The sequence below is a fragment of the Lissotriton helveticus genome, chromosome 10 (assembly GCF_964261635.1).
Source record: "Lissotriton helveticus chromosome 10, aLisHel1.1, whole genome shotgun sequence".
NCBI classification, from domain to species: domain Eukaryota; kingdom Metazoa; phylum Chordata; class Amphibia; order Caudata; family Salamandridae; genus Lissotriton; species Lissotriton helveticus.
Window position 1 is genome coordinate 606,798,896 of NC_136071.1, and position 14,909 is coordinate 606,813,804.

The 14,909-nt window shown below is 47.6% G+C and overlaps 1 pseudogene; it reads right to left on the reverse strand.

Moving 5' to 3' along the window:
* LOC144784066 (uncharacterized) overlaps positions 1-13,850 on the reverse strand; it is a 33,316-nt pseudogene extending 19,466 nt beyond the window's left edge.
* Between the last annotated feature and the right edge of the window lie 1,059 nt (positions 13,851-14,909).

Sequence of the window (14,909 nt, forward strand, 5' to 3'; positions counted from 1 at the left end):
TTACTTACATATAAATTACATATATAACTAAAATAATTACAATCGCTAACAAAATATGTCACTATTTATATAAATACACTCATAATTATTAACTAATTTATGCATACTATCAATACTACTTTAAATTATATTAAAAAAACACGTCGAGGAAATCTCTTACCTATCATACGACGCACCAACAGCACACGAACAGGAACACGCCTTCCGCATCCGGCTATTCTCCATGTTCTGGAGAATTCCACCGATTACGTATGCAAATCGGATCGCGACGTCAAAAACGCCGCGCTCCGATTGGCTAAAAAAAATGTCCATCAAAAACAATACGTAACGCTAGGGAAAAGGAAAAAAAACTAAAACGCTAACCTGGTAAATGTAGGTAGCGTTAAGATGACGCCTTGCGTCAGACATTTTAATAAAAAAAAAATTGTTCAACCTCAACCCCTCACCCTCAATAACTCTCAATCACCCTCAACACATCACCATCACTCACCCTCACTCACCCTCAATCACCCTCACTCACCCTCACCCTCACTCACCCTCACTCACCCTCACCCTCACTCACCCTCACTCACCCTCACTCACCCTCTATCACCCTCACTCACCCTCAATCACCCTCACTCACCCTCACTCACCCTCACTCACCCTCATTCGCCCTCACTCACCCTCACTCACCCTCACCCTCACTCACCCTCACTCACCCTCACTCTCACCCTCCCTCAACCCCTCACCATCACTCACCCTCAACCCCTCAGCCTCCCCCTCACTCACCCTCAACCCCTCACCCTCAACACATCACTCACCCTCACTCTCACTCACCCTCAATCACCCTCAACGCCTCACCCTCACTCACCCTCAATCACCCTCACCCTCACTCACCCTCACTCACCCTCACTCACCCTCAACACCTCACCCTCAATCACCCTCACCCTCACTCACACTCAACCCCTCACCCTCACCCTCACTCAGCCTCAACCCCTTACCCTCAAACACCCTCACCCTCACTCAGCCTCAACTCCTCACTCACCCTCAAATCCTCATCCTCAATCACTCTCAACCCTTCACCCTCACTCACCCTCAACCCCTCACCCTCACTCACCCTCACTCACCCTCACTCACCCTCACTCACCCTCACTCACCCTCACTCACCCTCACCCTCCCTCAACACCTCACCCTCAATCACCCTCACCCTCACTCACACTCAACTCCTCACCCTCACCCTCACTCACCCTCTCACCCTCAACCCCTCACCCACCCTCTACATCTCACCCTCACTCACCCTCCCTCACACTCACTCACCCTCACTCACCCCCACTCAACACCTCACCCTCACTCACCCTAAACCCCTCACCCTCACCCCCTTACCCTCAAATACCCTCACCCTCACTCAGCCTCAACCCCTCACCCTCACTCACCCTCAACCCCTCACCATCACTCACTCTCAACTCCTCACCCTCACTCACCCTCAATCACCCTCACCCTCACTCACCCTCACTCACCCTCACCCTCACAACACATATTGTGTTACAATAGGTGTCACATTTGCAGAAGATACAACTATCTACAGATGTAGCATAACGACCAGAGCTGCCATATAAGTCACGTAAATAATAAACATGTTGCATTCAAAATGCTATAGGTGTCACATTTGATAACGTTATAACTATTGGCATTGTAAATGACAAAGCGATCAATATAGCAATTTTAACATCGCAAAAAAAAAAAAATTGTCATTTACAAGACCAATAACTACAACTTTTCTAATGCGATACTTATTGCATTCCAACCCCACTCACACACGCAACGCCACTCACACACGCAACGCCACTCACACACGCAACGCCACTCACACACGCAACGCCACTCACACACGCAACGCCACTCACACACGCTACGCCACTCACACACGCTACGCCACTCACACACGCAACGCCACTCACACACGCAACGCCACTCACACACGCCACTCATCCACGCAACGCCACTCATCCACGCAACGCCACTCATCCACGCAACGCCACTCATCCACGCAACGCCACTCATCCACGCAACGCCACTCTTACATTTGCAAAAAGAAAAATGTCTAACTATTCTATTGCGAGACCTATTGCATTTCCAATGCTTGTTATTTTTATTTCTTTTCATTCCCATTTACGATCTCTCTACATCCCCCTCGTGCTCCATGTTTATTCCTCTTCCCTTCTTTCTGCCTTGCTATCCCCTCCCTTCTTCTCCCACTAACACCCCATATTTCACTATTTTCTCTCCTCCTCTCAACATTCTGCCAGCCTTCCACTCATTTCTGTTGTTCTCTGCCTCTCTAACTAACGTCCCTTTAGACCCATTTACAAGCTAACCTCTCTCCTTCGTTCGTCCTGTCATTGCATTTTCTTCTTTATCCCTTCGTCTCATTCTGTCACTTCTCTGCTCTTCTGTTCCTCCTCCTCCTCATCTCACTCTAGATCATGGGTACTCACAAACACTGTTCCAGGGGCAAGAGAGCACTGTCTGTAGTTTGACAGAGGGCCACACTGATGCCAGCAGGGTGGCGGTAGGTGGTCTGAGTGGTTCAAGGATTGTGTAAGGAGGTCTAAAAACCTTTTAGATAAACGGGCAAGCATTTATCTGCAAATTAATAAATGCTTTCCTGTTTGTTTAGCAATTTTTTCTAAATATTAGTGCTCAGCAACTAAATAGCAGCTGGTGCTGGTTTTCACTATGAGGTCGCATGTAAAGGTCAAGAGGGCCGCAAGCGCCCCCGGGCCGTACTTTAAGTATCACTGCCACAGAACTTCGTTCTGTGCCTCTGACGTCCCTTCTCTCCCACACATTCGGTTCAGTTAAATAATGCTTCATTGTCACCACTGATGAGGGTTCAATTGTAACCAAAACTTTACTGCTCACTGTCTAATTTACACTGTGCAAGGTCCACTTTTGCTGTGCTTTCTATGCTTCTCTGTTCTGCCACTTACAATCTCCAGCCAGTACTTTCTTACCTACCACTTAGTGATTAATCTGTGTTAAGATGTTTTTCTAACTGTTGACAGCTATTCTTTTAGATTGTTGATCTTGAGAACAGACTGTTTTGGCCACGGTGTTATTCAGACTACCGACCTGCACGTCATACTCAGGGTCATGTTTGTAGGTCGAGCCTGGGCACCGCAAACGCTGCGAGCCATGCTGTATTGCAGTATGTACCTGAAGCCCCGCCCACTCTCCGCCCATATTTGTCATTGGCTTGTGTAATTGTTCTTTGTAAATGCTGGCTTCTGATTTGCTTTCAGGCTTGTTAGTCCCTCCTTAGTACCGCCCTGTCTTCATTTGTAACCTCCCATGAGGACTGGCCCTTTTACTTTGGTTGTTACACAGTACTCTTTAGTCTGTAAGCACTATTTTCTGAGTTTCTCGTGAGTGGTTGTGACCACAAGCTGGTTTATTTAACTCGTAGCAAACAGGGAGCTCTTCAGGGGGCCATGGGGGACGAAGGGGGCAACTCAGTGATGCCTTCAAGCATTTGCAATGCAATAGGTTGCAAGCGTTTGAGCTATTGGCATTGTAAATGACAATGCCTGTTATTTATGTTTTAAAAAGCAAAACATAAATTAAAGGCATTGTCATTTAAAATGCCAATATCTCAAACTCGCGGAAATGCGAGACCTACTGCATTGCAGATGCTTGTTTTCAATCTTTCTATTGAGTTTACCACCAACAGGTGGAAAGCTGCCACCTTTCTGCGAACGGATAGAACATGAGGCGTGACAACCAAGTACATTAGAATCTGCTACCCGAGAAACCACCCGGTGCCCAACTGGACGAAGATATATAATCATAAAACGGCCCCACCCACACATCAGCAAGTATTGTTGAGAGTTAGTCTGGTCGGATGGATTCTTGTGCCCGTCTGGGGCTCCCTCCCGGCCCACCCTCATGGAATGACTTCTTCTGATGCTTAACAGGGCCACCACACTTTGTCAAATGTCTTGGGGCAGCTTCGTGTCTGGTATACCAGCTTCTCGAAACAAATGCACCAGTCTAAATTGGATTCCTAGCTCCAGTGTGAAGCCTAAAACCAGAGAGTCTCCGCCCTATTCCCCCCCCAATACTTCTGAATGTTAGGGAAACTCCAAATCTTATGGAGCAGTGCACCCTTCTGCCCACTTCCCCCCAGACACCGGTCTGTCTCTGCCCTCCTGATGCCGTGCAGTCTCGTTCTTATAATTGGCCCTGTGAAGGAGTTTCAGCTGGATGAGTTGAAATCCAGCTCGTATAGCAGCCTCTTGGGGGTATCTACAGGCCGCTCCCCATTCATCATCCTTCCATCTGCCCATGTACCCCATCTATTTATCCAGTAGGTGCTCTAATGGTGGTAGGGTATTATGTAGTAGTTTAGATTAGAGTCAGGACACTACATGACTGGCTAGCGGGCTCCCCCAAGACCCCGTATTCTAGAGGCGATTTGTCAGGGGATTCCTGCAACGCCTCTGCGTACAATCTCAGGAGGTACCTTATCCCCTGATAACAAAGGCATTGTCCTCCTGAAATTTTGCACTGTTTCTATATTTACGAGAACGGTATTATCTTGTGACCCCTCCAGAAGTGGCCCATCTTGGATATTCCCAGTGTATCCCATTCACTGTGACCCTCCATCGTCTGTGTTCCCATCAGTGTATCTGAATCACGGAACTGGGTCTCCATCATCAGCTTACCCTTCTAACCCACGATTCTGCTGGCTTTATGCCAGATTTTAACTACCACCGCCATGTGTGTCAGCCGCGGAGCTAACCCATTCACCCCATACAATAATAGGATGACCCCTCTGGTTCAAATGCTCGCCTTTGGCTACCACAGAGGGTTCCCACTGTGCGGAGAAGGCCCTCAGAGTTATTTTTTGCTTCGTATCTACATTTGGATTACCCGGTTGATTACTTTGTCTTCTTTTTACTGGCACGGTCCTTTTAACGTTGATGACTATATTTTTAAATATGTATTACCATGTTTATCTTTTAAAATCGTGATCTTTTTATGTTAAGTTAATTTCTTTATTACTGTACAATGTATTTTATAAGGAAGATTGTTGTGTACATTTTTATGAATGATCATTATTTGGTCGAATAGAGATACTACTACTACTTTGTCTTCTTTTTTTACTGCAGATTGAGTAATGAGAATTGCTTAATTTTTCTTTGCATGCATTGTTGTGGCATTCCTGTGGACCGTCGGTATTCATTTACAGAGCAGCAGGTTGAACGCCCCCCACTGGTTTGTATAACATTTGTAGTGTAGCCCAACATTGTTCCAGCTTTATACGGAACAAACCCCATTTTTTGTCTGTTATTTGTATTTATGTCACCTCACGTTGACTGCCTCCTGATTTGAAAGAAGGACGGGAGGGGGTTAACTGATCAATGTGTGCCAATATTCAAAGCTTTTCATGGAATCAGGACTTGCACCCATTACGCAAAAAAGACCGTAATTGTGATGCGTCAAAAACAAAACCATACTTTTCTTAAAGCTATTTAAAAGCATAAAAACCCATCCCCTACTATGTGTTAAAGTTTGATTACAGCTTTCTGTACCCTTTGTGAACCTATTTCAAAGAAGTTATTTTTCCCATGCAGAGACAAAGATCTTCTGGACTGAAATTCTCAGTAGTCACAAAGGGACACGCATTAGGCAAACCACCTCTAACTGAGATGCTGGCTAATGGCAGAACATTAAACAACCATCCATTAGTCTGTAAAATGTATTCAATTACAGCATTTAATAAGGCTACGCTGCTCACTTAGAAAACGTACTACAGTTTTGTTCATTTTAGAAGTTGATTGACACTTCCAAAGCTCGCTGGGCCCTATTTACACCAGTAAATTTATATGTGTAGATTTACTCAAGTTTAAATTCACTAGGACTAAATTCACACTTGAGAGTAGTTTTACTACTGTTCGCTATTCAACATTTCTAGTGGAAAGATAGTCCAAGATGTAGACTTACACGTCTCCACCTCCTCAGTTCTGGAGGTTGACCCAAATTATTTATAACAAGCCTGAAAGGCTATCAGAAAATCATGTGCCAATAGCAAGGTGAATGATCAGAAGTGCTCCCCGATACGCACAAGTGGTAATCAAGTGATAATCAAGTAAATACATAAATCGCAATAGAAGTGCTAATTCCAATAGTCGCACAATAAGCACTCTCCTAGGATGCTAGTCCAAATGATTTAGTTTGAACACCTGGAAAATACTCCTCAACCTAAACTACCACTCTTAATCTACAAAGGGGCAAAGTGAGGTATGGTAGGGTCCAGTTTGTCAATTATTTTGCTATTCCACAGCTTTTTTAGGAATACAGAGTCCGTCATTCCAGGTCCCAATATCGTTGAGCCTTTTTGACCTCTGACCTTTAGAGGTCTCCTCAGTATTTGGACTTATATGAAACTCCTATAGAATATTAAAACATCTTTCAGACTTAATGGAAGGGGGCGGGAGATGAGGGATAAGACTTATCTGGTCTGTAGTTGAATAAGCGTATTATTTATTCACTTTTTCCGTGGAGGCCAATTCGTTTTACTAAACAAAAGAAAAGGGACATTAGCCCAGTTATTGTGTGTGAAGGTTCATACTCCTTATAACCATCATCATGCATCTTTATTTAACATATTTTCATCCTAGTCAGTGGTATATCTACAGAAAAACAGGGGGGCAAGGTTTTATGTTGAGAATTGGGGCTCCAAATAAGTGCTAAGCATGTAATAATGCATACGTGGGCCCCCACGCTTTGCTCACCTTTCGTCAAGGGTCAGCGGGATGACACTTCAAAAAAATAGAGTGGTGCAGAACAGTTAATGTCAAACTGTTGCCAAATGCTCCTGAGGTGCAATTGTAATAAAACCGTCCCACTTACCTAAACCACCCGCAGCTGTGCGAGCAACTCACGGGCGCTGCCACCGTTCCTTCTTTCCCATCAATTATGTTCACCAAGACCTTTTTGTGGTGCTAGAACGGCCACAGTTTATTCACATCATAGGACACACTTGTCATGATGGCATCGGTCATCCACATGCTCATTTCTGGCTTATCTTAGACCACTACATAAGGCATTTTCATAACAGGTTAAACAGTGTACATTCTATAGTTTATTGCATGTTAATAACCATAACTTGCCTAATCCTACCATGCATCATCATCCCAGTCAAGGTTTCTCTTCAAGGTTGTCATAAATCACTCTCCAACTCTTGTGACAGCTGTACTTCTGTCACTTATTTGGTACAGCGGGTCGCGGCTTCGAGGCTTCAACCTGCTACCGAATATCTGGCATTTGTGGCCCCATGACCATGCCTGCACAGCGATGACCATTTCTTACCCTTTCTCTGCCCTCAAGTATCCCTGCCGTAAGGCATCCCAAGGATCTTGTTTGGGCAATTGCATTTGTCTCAAGTGTCCCAGCCGTAAGGCAGCCCAAGGATCTTGTTTGGGCAATTGCATTTGTCTCAAGTGTCCCAGCCGTAAGGCAGCCCAAGGATCTTGTTTGGGCAATTGCATTTGTCTCAAGTGTCCCAGCCGTAAGGCAGCCCAAGGATCTTGTTTGGGCAATTGCATTTGTCTCAAGTGTCCCAGCCGTAAGGCATCCCAAGGATCTTATTGGGGAAAGTGCCCTATTACGTCCTTATGTGAAGAATATTTCTTGTTAAACCTCGTGACTCCCCTCCATGCTGAAGGTGGTTTACCAATCACTGACAGGTCCCTGCATGGCTAGTGGAATCTGTATCTCGAGTAACCTTGCAACATTCCGGAGGTCTCTATATTCTCTGGGGATACATTCTCTGGGGATACAACCGGAGGAGAAGGCACATGACTCTTGAGGGAGGGCCCCCATGCCCTTTTGTCCTCATGGCGCACCCAGGTGGCCCGACAATTGTTTGCTTCAATGGAGGGGGCCCTTGTCCTTTTAATCTTGTAGTGCATCCAAGGCCCCCGATGATTGGTCGCTTCAAACCATGCTAACCTACCCGTGCCTGCATCTTTCCTGGCTTAGCTGCCACCCGCTCTCATTACTGCCACACAGTAAGGTTTGTCCCAGCCCTTCCCCCAACCGACCACGCCACCCCAGCCCACGTGCTATCTAAAGGACCCTGCTATCTAAGTGTCCGCTGTAAAGATGAACCCCATCATCTGTGTAATCTCAGGGGAGATCCTGTGCAGAACCACAACCATAGTGGGAAGGCACATGCCTCTTGGGAGGAGTCCCCCACACAACCCTCTTAATCATGTGGCACACCCAGGGGGCCCTCAGACAGGTGTTCGCTTCTAGAGGGGGGCATGCTCTTCTTTGACCTTGTGGCACATGCAGCGGGCCCCCTGAAGATTGGTCGATTTAAACTATGCTAACCAACTGGCACCTGCGTTTTTCCAGGCTGAGCTGCTGTCCGCTCTCGTTACTGCCCCTCAGTAGTAGCTTGCCACAGCCACTCACCCAACCGACTGCACCTCCCCATTCCGCGTGCTATCTAAAGGTCCGCTGGACAAATGAACTCTAACATCTGTGTAATCCCCAGAGAGATCCTGAGCAGAGTTGCTGTACGTGCTGCCCCGCTTCCCTTGTTCATCTGCATTTGCTGCAGCTGTTTTTTTTATTTTAAGCAACTGACAGCCATTGACAAAGCCAATAGTCCTGACTTGTTGTTCGTGTAATGATACTTGCTGTATTATATATCTGGATGCAATGACAGAAACAGCATGATTCCAATCGGGCGGAACACTATGCTAAGCACAGATTTGTAGCACAGGTGTTTTAAGCCACGCCCTTAATGACATCGAACACCCCCTTTGAATAGACCCCCCAGTTTTGTTTACCAAACTTGAAGCCCTGGAAACACCACCATGTCACAGTCACCTCACGTCCTGGCACTTTGCATCGTGCATGACTCATGACTTCGAAGTTTTCAGGTTGCCTATGTGCAGGGTCATAGTAAACCCTCAAGCACTGCACCCCTTGCTTTCGGAACTATAGCAAGGGTGAAGTTCTTGATGAGCGTCTTCTGTCTGAAACTCTGCAGACAAAGGCTCAGCTCATAATGTGAAAAGGTGGGTGAGTAAATAAGTGAAGAAATGGGTGATGGCTGGATGGATTAGAGAAAGGATGAATGAAAGGGTGAATGGATAGATAATGAAAAAGGATGTATGTATGAGTGAGTGAGTGGAAGGATGGATGAGAGAAAAGGTAAATAGATGGATGTATGGGTGGAAGGGTGGATGTGTGAGTGAAAGGATGGCTGGATGAGTGAAAGGGTAGATAGGTGAGTGAATGGGTGGATGGATGAGTGAAAGGATGGATGGATTGATGAATTGATAAGTGAAATGGTGAATGGATGGATGGATGAGTGAACAAGTGGATGTAAGGATTGATGAGTGAGTGAAAGGGGCAGGCAGACAAAAGGAAGGATAGATGAGTGAAGAAGTGAAAGGGTGGATGGATGAGAGAACGGATGGATGGATGAATGAAATGATGGATGAGTAATAGGGTCAATGGATTAATTCATGAATGGATAAGTAGATTCTGGGTGGGTGGAAGGATGGATGGATGGATAAGTGAAAGGAGAATAGAGAGAGAAAGGGAGGATGAATGACTGAAAGGGTGAATGGGTGAAAGGACAAGTGACTGGGTGGATGAATGAGTAAGTGAAAGAATGGCTGGATGGGTGAAAGGGTAAATGGATGGATGGGTGAGTGAATAGATGGATGGGTGGAAGAGTGGATGGAGGAGTGTACGGATGGATGGGGTGAAAGGGTAGATGGATGAATACTATACGGATGAGTGAAAGAGTGGATAGAGGGATGGATGAGTGAAATGATGGATGGAAGGATACATGGTGGATAGGTTTGCAAATGGTTGAATATGTTTGGATTCAGGTGGGCACACAGATGGAAGGACAGAATGAATGGTGAAAGACTTAATGATAGATGAAAGAATTACACCTTGTACCACCCATTATCTTAAGTAACATTTCCTATACATTGACTTTCACATTTATATGAGTCATTGTCTCTATATAATGTGTGTATGTGATGTATCGCACTCCGAAACCCTGCCCTACATACTTGGGATGAGTAACACTATAAAGGAAATTAAATACACATGAGAGACAGTCTATGTGAAGATGAGGGGCACCATTGGAGGGTGGTGGCAAGGCCGGACTGGCCGGATCGGGGATCGGGTGTTTCCCTTGGATGCTGGAAAGGGAGGTGGGGCGGTTTAGTTACTGGGGGCTGGCACTACAAAGTTCCTTGTATATCCAGTAGGTTTCAATCAACAATAAAAGGGGCCTCACTTATATTCAGGTGTGGTTCAATCAATCAATCAATCATTTGTAGAGCGCGCTACATACCCGTGAGGGTCTCAGGGTGCTGGGAAGGGGCTGCTGCTACTCGAAGAGACAGGTCTTGAGAAATCGTCTGAAGGCCAGCAGGTCCTGGGTCTGACGTAGGCCGGTAGGGAGAGTGTTCCAGGTCTTGACGGCGAGGTAGGAGAAGGATATGCCGCCGGCGGTGGTTTTCCGGATGCGTGGACTGTGGCGAGGGCGAGGTTGGCTGAGCGGAGGCTGCGGGTGGGGGTGTAGAAGCTGAGTCGACCGTTAAGGTATGCTGGTCCGGTGTTGTGTAGGGCTTGGATGAGGAGTTTGAAGGTGATCCTCTTGTTGACGGGGAGCCAATGCAGGTTTCTCAGGTGGAGTGTGATGTGGTTGCGTCGGGGTACGTCGAGGACCAGTCGTGCTGAGGCGTTCTGGATGCGTTGGAGCCATCTCAGGAGCTTGGTTGTTGTTCCTGCGTAGAGGGCGTTCCCGTAGTCCAGTCTGCTGGTGACGAGGGCCTTAGTGACGGTTTTCCTCGTGTCGGAGGGGATCCACTTGAAAATCCTGCAGAGCATTCGGAGGGTGTTGAAGCAGGGAGCGGAGACGGCGTTGACCTGCTTGGACATGGAGAGGGCAGAGTCGAGGATGACCCCCAGATTGCGTGCGTGGTCAGTGGGTTCTGGGGGTGTTCCTAGCGATGTTGGCCACCAGGAGTCGTCCCAGGCTGAGGGGGTGGAGCCGAGGATGAGGACCTCCGTCTTGTCTGAATTCAGCTTCAGTTTGCTCTCCTTCATCCATTCGGCGACGGCCTTCATTCCTCTGTGGAGGTTGGTTTTGGTGGTGCGGGGGTCTTCGGTGAGGGAGATGATCAGCTGTGTGTCGTCGGCATAGGAGATGATGTTGAGGATGTGCTGTCGGGCGACGTGGGCGAGTGGTGCCATGTAGATATTGAACAGTGTCGGGCTGAGGGAGGATCCCTGTGGAACGCCGCAGATGATCTCGGTGGTCTTGGAGCGGAAGGGTGGGAGGCGGATGCTCTGGATCTGCCGGAGAGGAAGGATGTGGTCCAGGCCAGGGCCTTCTCTTGGATTCCGGCGTCATGGAGGCATGGTGTTAGGGTGCGGTGGCTGATAAGTCCAGGAGGAGGAGGGCAGCTGTTTCTCCTTTGTCCATGAGGATCCTGATGTCGTCGGTGGCGGCGATGAGGGCAGTCTCGGTGTTGTGGGTGCTGCGGAACCCGGATTGGGAAGGGACCAGGATGTTGTTATCTTCGAGGTAGCGGGTCAGCTGGCCGTTGACGATCTTCTCCGTGACTTTCGCCGGGAAAGGGAGCAGGGAGATGGGCCGGAAGGTCTTGAGGTCCTTGGGGTCCGCCTTGGGTTTCTTCAGTAGGGCGTTGATCTCTGCTTGCTTCCAGTTCTCTGGGAAGGTTGCTGTCTCAAAAGAGATGTTGATTGTTTTCCGGAGATGGGGTGCGATGGCTGTGCTGGCTTTGTTGAAAACGTGGTGTGGGCATGGGTCAGATGGGGATCCGGAGTGGATGGAGTTCATTATCTTGGTGGTGTCTTCGTCGCTGACGTTGGACCAAGCGGTCAGGCGGCTGGTGCGGGTGGTGGTTGCAGGGGTGTTGGTCTCGGCAGCGGAGGCGGTGGTGGCAGTGTTGAAGCTGTCGTGGATGTCGGTGATCTTGCGGTGAAAGAAGGTGGCCAGTGAGTCGCATAGGTCTTGCGATGGGGGAATGTCGTTGGTGTTGGAGCTGGGGTTGGAGAGTTCTTTCACGATGTTGAAGAGCTCTTTGCTGTTGTGTGCGTTGCTGTCTGGGCGGTCCTTGAAGGCAGTCCTCTTGGGGGTCCTGATGAGTTGGTGGTGTCTGCGGGTGCTCTCAACCAGCCTCACTTTTGATGGCCTCCCTCTTCTTTTTTATCTCCGTTGGCTCCTCCACCTCTTCCTCTGTGCTGCAATCATCTAATCTCACCTTTGGTGGCCTTCCTCTTCTTGGACTTGCAATTACTGTTGGTTTTTCATCATCATCCTCTGAGCTGGCATCTGTCCGTTACACTTTTGGTGGTCTTCCTCTTCTTGGGCTTGAAATCCCTTTTGTTTCTTCAGATTCGTCTTCAGTACTGGTCTCAAACGATCTTGCTTTTGATGGCCTTCCTCTCTGACGCGCCTGCTCTAATGGGCCTCTGTCCTCTTTGCTACTACTGGACAATATTGCTTTAGGTGGCCTTCCTCTCGGTCTATTCTGCTTTGGCGGTCTGCCTCTCGATCGAGCCACCTTTGGTGGTCTTCCTCTCGATCGAGCCAGCTTTTGTGGTCTTCCTCTCGATTGAGCCAGCTTTGGTGGCCTTCCTCTCGATCGTGCCAGCTCTTGTCTATCTCCTGGCTCTCTTTGTAGAAATTAGCAGCTCTTGCTTTTACAGGTCTTCCTTGTTGACTTATTTGTATTTTAACAATCTCTCCCCCCTCCTTATTGTCACCAGCATCCTCAGTACTACTCATCAGTGTGCTTGTTTTTGGTGGCCTACCTCTTGGACGTGCAGGCTTTGTTTGTACTTCCTCCTCACTCTCTGTGTAATTCTTGGGTGGTGTTAGTGTTGGTGGCCTTCCTCGAGGTCTTGTCTGCTTTGTGGAGCCTTCCTCCTCTCCACGGCTGTCACTGTCCTCTGTGCCACTCATGACCAGTCTTGCTTTTGGTGGTCTTCCTCTGGGTCGCATTGGCTTCACCGGCTCTTCCCCCCACTGCTGCTCATAGCTATTTTTTCTTTTGGTGGCCGTCCTCTTGGACGTGCTGGTTTTGCAGGTTCTGTCTCCTCTGTACCACTTTGTATTGGTCTTGCTTTTGGTGGCCTTTCACTTAGGTTCAGACCTGCACTGAGGGACTTTCTTTTTGGTGGCCGTCCTGGTAGCATGGACTGCTTTTCATCCTCATTGCCACTATTAGACCATCTTGCTTTAGGTGGTCTTCCTCGCCTTGGACTACCAAGCTTTAGCCTTTCCTCTGCACCGTCAACCATCATCTCATTTGTCTCGTCATCGCAATGGCTGGCTGTGTTATCCCGTGGCAGCAAAACTCCTTCACCAGTGGTCCTTTTCTCTCCCCTTTCCTCACCACTAGAGCAGTCTTCTCCGTCTTTCACTTGTACTACATGTTTTGGTGCCTTCTTTGGCTTATATTCATTTTCTTGGTCACTTATGTTCCTTCCAACTCAGATTCATTTTCACTACCTTTAGCACCTACATTTTTGGACACAGTGCCGTTTTCATTCTTTGTCTTATCTCTGGAACCCTTACGTGTGGTCTCCACTGCTTTTCTTTTTGAAGACTGTTTGGAAATGGGCAACTTTGTCTTCACATGATCGATTCCCAAATTCTCCATGTCAGAGTTCTTGCCGGAATCATGCTTCCTCGCCCTGCCTTCCTCGCAAGAACAGATGGAACTGCGGCTGTGCTTTTTTGCCTTTTGGCTGGCAGTGCTCGGCTTGGAGAACTCCTCTTTGTCCACCTGCATTTTAAGAAGCTTCTGTCTGAAGACCTTCTACAGGATATGTGAAGACTTCTTCCAGGTATCCTGTTTGTGCTGTTGTACACGAGATAACATCAAGCAGTATGTTGAAGTCTGTGCACGTGCCTGTTCGCACCGCCTTCCTCGCTAGAACAGCTGGAACTGCAGTGCTTTCTTTTCCTTCTACACGGCAGGCAGTGCTCGACTTGGAGAACTCCTCGTTGGCACCTGGGAAGCCAGTCAATCCAATCCAGCTCCACTGATCTGGTCAACTGCTCCAAGATCCTAGAACTGCGGGATCAGTAACATTCCCTGGCACTGCACGGGATGCAATCAGTACGGTCTTTGATGCACCACCGATATGATCGGGGTGCAACGAGGACTGATCGCAGCACTACCACATTCAGGAAGAATTTTATTGAGTTTTGTTCGCCCTGTCGGGAGGGCGACCTACAGGTAACGCGCAGGCGGCGTCATTGAAGCTGGTCCATGCCCCTCATCCCACCCCCCAAAATTATTGGATCTTAAACAAAAAATAAAATGGTTACTTTAGTTTACTGCCATGTGTGGTGCTGGACTGCCTCCAAAGCTGATAGAGTACATTAACTCCTGCTTTGGGTTTCCTTTTTTGCCTGTGGTAACTTAAGAAGTGCAGATAGTGAATTGCCTTGTTCTTATTCTTTTGTGGGTGGGTTTCTGTCCATCCTCAAACCCCTCTTCACCCTTCTATTAACCACCTCCATACCCCTCCCTAACCCCCTCACATTCAGTAGCAAGTATTTGCCATTTCCCAACCACTCCCCTCTCACATTTACTTAAAAAATGTATGCATACATGTGTGTAGATCTCTGCAATTGGGCAGAGTTCTCTGCTGAGACAAGATAGGTGTAGAAGAGACTTCCACACGTAGGTTTGTGGATAGCATTTTGTAAGACATGAGTAGTACTATTGTATCAGTACCAAACTTGCTACAAAGTGAGGTTCTGTTGTGTATTAAAAGAAATGCAAAAGTGTAGCTAGGACTTTGAGGGCCTGCATAGTGCTTACACCACACATGCCAAGATT